The 6,198-nt window shown below is 50.8% G+C and overlaps 1 long non-coding RNA gene across 1 annotated transcript; it reads left to right on the plus strand.

Annotated features, from left to right (window-relative positions):
* Nucleotides 1-1,588: 1,588 nt before the first annotated feature.
* On the plus strand, nucleotides 1,589-3,596 carry LOC107052054. Its single transcript, XR_001464176.4, has 2 exons — nucleotides 1,589-1,781; nucleotides 3,241-3,596. It is a non-coding gene; the product is annotated as an uncharacterized LOC107052054 (long non-coding RNA).
* The last annotated feature ends 2,602 nt before the right edge of the window (nucleotides 3,597-6,198 follow it).

Below are 6,198 nucleotides of genomic sequence, written 5' to 3' on the forward strand. Positions count from 1 at the left end.
GGCAGCCCACAGCTCCCAGCTGGGATGGGAAATATCCCAACCTGAATCCGCCCATGGGTGCACAAGGCAACGTGCAGTCACCACGCTCAGAGCCAGGAAAGGGAACTGAAAACTACACCACCTTATTATGGCACATGTAGGCTCTGATAAGCCTGCTGGTCCCTCCCTCGTGTGTGTGCACGCTGCAGGGCCCTGCATGGGAGCCCAGGAGGTGGTGCAGCGCGGCAGCACCAGCTGCGCCAGCGGTCCAGGCGATGGCTCTCAGGCTGGTGAGGCTTCCCTGGTGGTGAAGCAGGAGGTCTGGATTCATCAGTCATGTCACATTACATTATGTGATGCAACGCAACACGGCATGACTGATGCAACCCAACGTTAAATGTCATAGAGCAATGGATCAGCTCAAGGCTACGGTAATTTTATGTGCCCATTTAATCTGGTATTTAAAAACAAACACTCATAGCAATCTGCATCACACGCTACATTTTGCAAAATTGAGCAGCAAATCTGTACCAAGCAAATTATATAATTCTGTCATCTCTCAGCCTTGTGTAAATACCGCAGTCAGGTTTACAATCAGTGCTTTCCTCGCTTTCCAGCCCAAGACTCACAGAGCTGCTGCAGGACCCCTGCTCCCCACGGTCTCCATGTGCACCCTGCTGCAGGCACAGCCCAACTGTGGCTGTTGGAGCAGCACGGTGGTTTGAAAGGGAAAATCCCCTTTTGTTGTTCTTCCTCCCTGGCTCTGCTTGGAGGAAGAAAAGAAATCACTTAAGCACTTGCTTACTGTGGCCCAAATTAGGGTAGTGGTTCAACATGAGATGAATTTTAAGCAGTGCAGTAAGTGCAGGCCTGGGATGCCTTCCCAAATCAGAGCAGCTCAGACCTCTCCAGAGCAGGGACCATTCCTCCTTTTAATGGCTGGAGCAACAATAACGGTAATTAATGCTTCCCCAGCCTCTCATAACTCCGCTGAGTTTTACGGCCAAAAGAAGTGCTTCAGTCCCGTGGCCTCCTCAGGCTCCTCTCCGTATCTGTGTGCTGTACAGTGTCTGGCCGGGAGGGCACAGAGCTCTGCCTTGCAGAAGCAAGAAGAAAAAATAAATCGAACTGAATGGAAGGAGCAGAGAGCAGAAAGCACCTCCGGGAGTTTCCCTCCAGAGTGGCTCCCATCATCCGTGCACCGAGGCTCCTACTGGAGCATCTCTGTGGGGGATGCAGAATGGCTGCCCCCTGCCAGCACCCAGTGTGGAGCGGTGATGCTGCACAGGGCCAGGAGCAGGGCAGGGTCCAGCTGCAGGGCTCACAGCTCACCCCACAGCACTGTCATTCCCGGTGTTGCAAACAGGAACAGGATCAGGCGCCAGGTGGGAACTTGATTGGAGCTGCAGGGCCAGATCCCACCGCTGATGGTTCTCACGGTTTCGGTGCATGCCGTGCTTTGCAGAGCTCACATGGCTGCCTTTGCAAAGCGGGGTCGTGTCAGAACATCCCCTTTCTGACCCAAAAGGCTCTGTTGTGGTCTGAGCAGGGAGGAAACAGGGCAGAGCATGAACTTTCCCATCAAAACGCCTCCTCTCAGCCTTGCAGCAGAGAAAGGGAACAGCAGGGCTCTGCACCAGGTCCGGTGGGTGCAGGTGCTGCTTTGCACATGAGCCGCTAAGCTGGGAGTCTGCGTTTGTGCACACCGCTGTTGTCGAGCAGACCTTTGTGTTTTGCAGCATTTGCTAATATTGCTCTATTCAGGCTGGATTTTTCCTTCAATTTCCGGAGCTCTCTGGCAGGTAGGGCTGTGAACAGGATGGGAGCGAGCTGGTTGGGAGCTGGCAGCGCTGCAACGCGGCGGCTGCAGGCTGTGTGCTCAGCGCTCCGACCCCAGGGCTGGGGAGGTGGGCGAGGACAGGTGAATGCTTGCAGCCTCGGAAGTCTGCTTTTACGTTTTGGATCAGAAACACGAGATGAAAAATTCATATTTCAGTTCAGATCTTATTTTTGGCTCAAGATCAGAAAAAAAAAACGTTAAGTGGGGAATCTAATGTGCATTTATATTTGCGTAACTCACTAGCAGTGGAACTGCTTTGTGTCTTATACAGCTCATGCCAAAGTGAAGGATTTGCTCTTTCATTTTCAGCCCGGGGTGAAATTTTACAGTTGAGATTATAGGATCCTGAAAATAATTGTTGCCCCAACCTTAACTCTTACATTATAAATGAGGATGCATCATACTCAGCATGACTGGGAATTACAGAAATTAAGGATGAAAAAGGCCTCATCTTCCAGCCGGTGTAGGATTATTTTGTACGGCGTGGCTGATTTTTTAAACTGTTCTCTCCCTTGTGGATGATGGCCGTTTTACAGAGCAGTGCTGCTAATGAATGGCTCCCTTTGAAACAAGGCTGCGTCCCCACGCTGTTATCTCCAAAAAGGAGAAAAGGAGATATTTTACCCCACCCTGATATTTTTCTGGCCCAGGCAAAGGGATTTAAGGCTAACTCAGGTTTGCGTTTCAGGGGGCGCGTGGGCTGTCAGCCAGCAGTGTGCTATGGCTCTGGGGCTGCAGTGGGGTATCCCCACAGATCCTGTTTCCATGGGGCCCCACCGTCCTGCCAGGACAGAACTCACCCAGAGGACAGATGTCCTCACATCTCCGATAACATTGTTTTTTCCCCTTAGCCCATCAAACCAGATTTCCGTGGTGGAACGAATAATTGAAAGCCATGGAAGGGAAGTTTTTCTTTCTGTGCTTTTTCCTTTTCTGCCTCTCTGCCCATCCAGGCTCGCTTCTTTCCACCCTCCTTCCACTTCTCTTTGTTGCCGCTAAAAAGATTAAACTTGTTTGACCAGGTTCTGAGTCAGCACAGTTGTAAGGGGAAGATGAATGAGGCTCTTTAACCCTGCTTATTCCTCCAAATGCCCTCCTCGTGGAAAGAAACACACACATGTATGCTCCTGGAAAACGTTGGTTTTAATGTTCCTTTTATTTTTAAGTCATTCTTTCCCCCAGTCTTATTTCTACTTCTGTCAGATAATGGTGCTGCTCTCTCTCCCGCTGCTCTCTGTGCTGAACCTTTCTGTGCCTTTCCCTGCTGAAAGGGCTCTCCCTTTCTTCTGGATCTTCTGCAGTAAGCCAGAACAGGATGCGTGATCCTGAAAGTGCAAAGAAGCTCTGTTCTCTTTTGTCCCCAAAACCTTTCCCCTCTCAGCCTGACTCTCACATCTTGATCCTTTTTTCCTCACTCCTAGGAGGAGGCTGCATTCAAACGCCTTTTATCTTGGTAGTAAAAATCAGAAGCATGGAGAGAAATCTAACAGAGGATGGGGAGAGATGGGGCTGAGTCCTGGGGGAGAGCTGGATCAGCCCTGGCACCCAGGCACCAACGCATCGAGGCAGCTCATCGTCATCCCCTGTGCTCACAGCCCTTGGGTGACAGCCCACTTCATGCCCACTAGAATGGATCCCAACCTCACCAAAGGGCAGCAAAGCTCGAGGAAATTTCTTAAGCTGAATGCTCGGGAAAGGCAAACATTTTCCAGTTTTCTGTTCGGGGGATAAACAGGAGTAAATGGCGCATCTGTAATCCCGGATTCTGCTTTACAAATGCCTTTTGGTGGTACTGTGTGTCATTCATGTAGGTGACTTTTACAATGAAAAATCCCATTTAAGCCTGACCTTTCACGTTCTGGAACATAATAGACTGTGCAGCCAAATTGCATCCTCCTAGCAGGGACACCAGTGAACTGGAATATTAGTTTTGTAAGGGGACATTTGAATTCTACAAATTCATTTGTCAGAAGTTGTGTTTGTAACCATCAGTCCATTAAGGGCAGCGGGCAGGTGCAGCTCTGTAGTGGCATGGGCTAGGAGGGCAAAGGAGAAGGCAGCTCTCTGGGGGAATTTGGGAACACATCTCCTGAGAGCCTGTTCTGCAGGGATGTCTGCTTCTCTCCCTGGGAGAAGTAAGGAAGAAAGTGCAAAGATGGCAAATGAGGTTGAAACAAAATCCTCGCTTCTGCATGGCAAGCACTGGGCAGTGATGGAGTGTTGTGTCTTGAACAAGTGGGGTGGGGTGTCATGGGATGGAGTGTTGTAGAATGAGGAATCATGGGGTGCCATGGAATGGAGCGTCATGGAATGGGGTGCTATGGTGTGTCATGGGATGGGGTGTCATGGGATGTCATGGGATGGAGTGGTGTGGGGTGGGGTGGCATGGGCTGGCATGGCTGCGATGAGCTGGGCTGGGCCATGAAGACGTTTTGCTTCCCAGCACCCTCTTGCCGCTCTGCCCCTGTAGGCGGGCCAGATCCCAGCTCAGCAATCAATTACCACTGCCCTCATGCAACGGGCTCTCTGTGCAGCTCAGCACAGCCTGCTGGGGCTGCTGCTCCCCATTCCCACTGCTGGCAAGGCCGCTGCGGCTGCCTCTTGAAGCATTTATGTTAATACACTATCAGGCAGCCACATCCCATGGCTTATCATTTTCATCAAGTCTTGGTTTTATGGTTGAAAGGAATTACTTTCAAAAGACCATTACCACCTCCCTGTTTCTCATGGCCTTATGCCTACCTGCTGTTAAGCTTTTATAAAGGCATAATTTTTTTGTGTAAAGCTCATAAAAGCTGCTACTCAAGTCCCATGCTCAAGTCCACTTCCCTCACTCGCTGCCTCGGACTCGAGCGATCCCAGCTGGGGCTATGGGGAAGGCAGGCAGTACAGGGCAGGAGAGCGGCCACCTCCTGCTGATCCCACAGCTCTGAGCTAAGTGTGCCATGGGCACGGGACTGGTGCTGTCCTCCCAGTGCTGCCATGCTGGGATGGATGCGGTGTGGGCGCTGCAGGAAGCTCCAGGCTGTGCATCTCTTTGTATCACGTATGCGAGTGGCCTCTATATTTCCTGATTATTTAATTTGACTTAGAATAAGAGGTATTTGTACTCATTTCCAGAGATGATGTACAGGCCTGATCTTAAACTGATTTAGACAGCATTGCACATCAAGAAAAATGAGAACGGGGGAATCTAACGGATGACATTTTTTTTTTTAAATGGGCTCTTCACCAACCTGCGTGGAATTACAAGCAATAGGCAAATTCTGACACAAGAGTCTCTCCCAGACGACAAAGGGACATGAAGAATAGCGCTGCTCAGCACCACAATACAAGCTCCAATAATACCATCACAGGCTTCCTCTCCAGTAGTTCGTAGTATGAGGGTTTGACAGATGTCCCCATCAGACCTTCCTGTGGCAGCTGTGGTACCCACATCCCATGCCCTCTGCGGGCTCCTGGCTCCCTGGTGCCCCACGTCTGGGTGCTTCATGGCTTCATGTCTGCAAACATATTGCGTTTAGGCTGGGACAGGAAAAACCCCACTCACTGTGGGATTGTGCAGCCTGAGCCTCGCTGAGATAGAAACAGCCCTGGCTGAGGCAGGTGGGTGGGAGCAGCAAGGAGCTGGGTGAGAAGTGCTGCTTTGCACATGGGCAGGCAGCACCCTCTCTTTGAATGCGAAGACGGATGGAGATAGAGGTGCGGCTCCGTTGCACCCAGCTGTCAGAGCAGCACCTGCCTCAGGTGCTTGGGTGGGCTGCAAAGCTCCTCTGAGCAGAGGCTTCATGACAGCGTCCTGAAACCAAATTAAGGGACTGGCTGTGGCTCTGCAAGGATCAGCTTTGAACGCTGACAAAGCAGGAGAGGATTCAGCAGTGCCATGGCTGGAACAGCTGCATGGGCAGAGGTGGCCGCGTGCCTGCTGGAGGGAGCATGAAGAGATCTTATGTGGGGAAATCGCAGGATCAGTGCAAACCCTTCCATGGAAGTAAATACCCGTTGGAAGAGGGCCATTTTTCGACCTTGGCTGGGTGTAGTTTTAATTATCAGAGCTGGCTGAATAACAAAAAACATTTTGCCACGAGCACCGCATTTTTCTAGGAATTCATTTTAGCAGCGCTTACTCCTTTTGGGCTTCATGTTTATGAATGTACATATAAACCCACTCCAAAGCAGGTCTTTTCACCTAAGCAGCGTGCTGAAGGTGCTGCGATTTTATTTACACGCTCTTCATGCTGCCTTTTTACTGTGGGTATAAATATAACTTAGGCATTACAGAATCCTTTTCCTCCGAAATAAACAACTGTGAGATCCCAGCGCCAGGGCGATGCGAGCCCTCGGTGAGTACCGCAGGGTGCTATGGGGTCACCAGGCCA

Source organism: Gallus gallus, chromosome 4 (genome assembly GCF_016699485.2).
Source record: "Gallus gallus isolate bGalGal1 chromosome 4, bGalGal1.mat.broiler.GRCg7b, whole genome shotgun sequence".
Taxonomy (NCBI): domain Eukaryota; kingdom Metazoa; phylum Chordata; class Aves; order Galliformes; family Phasianidae; genus Gallus; species Gallus gallus.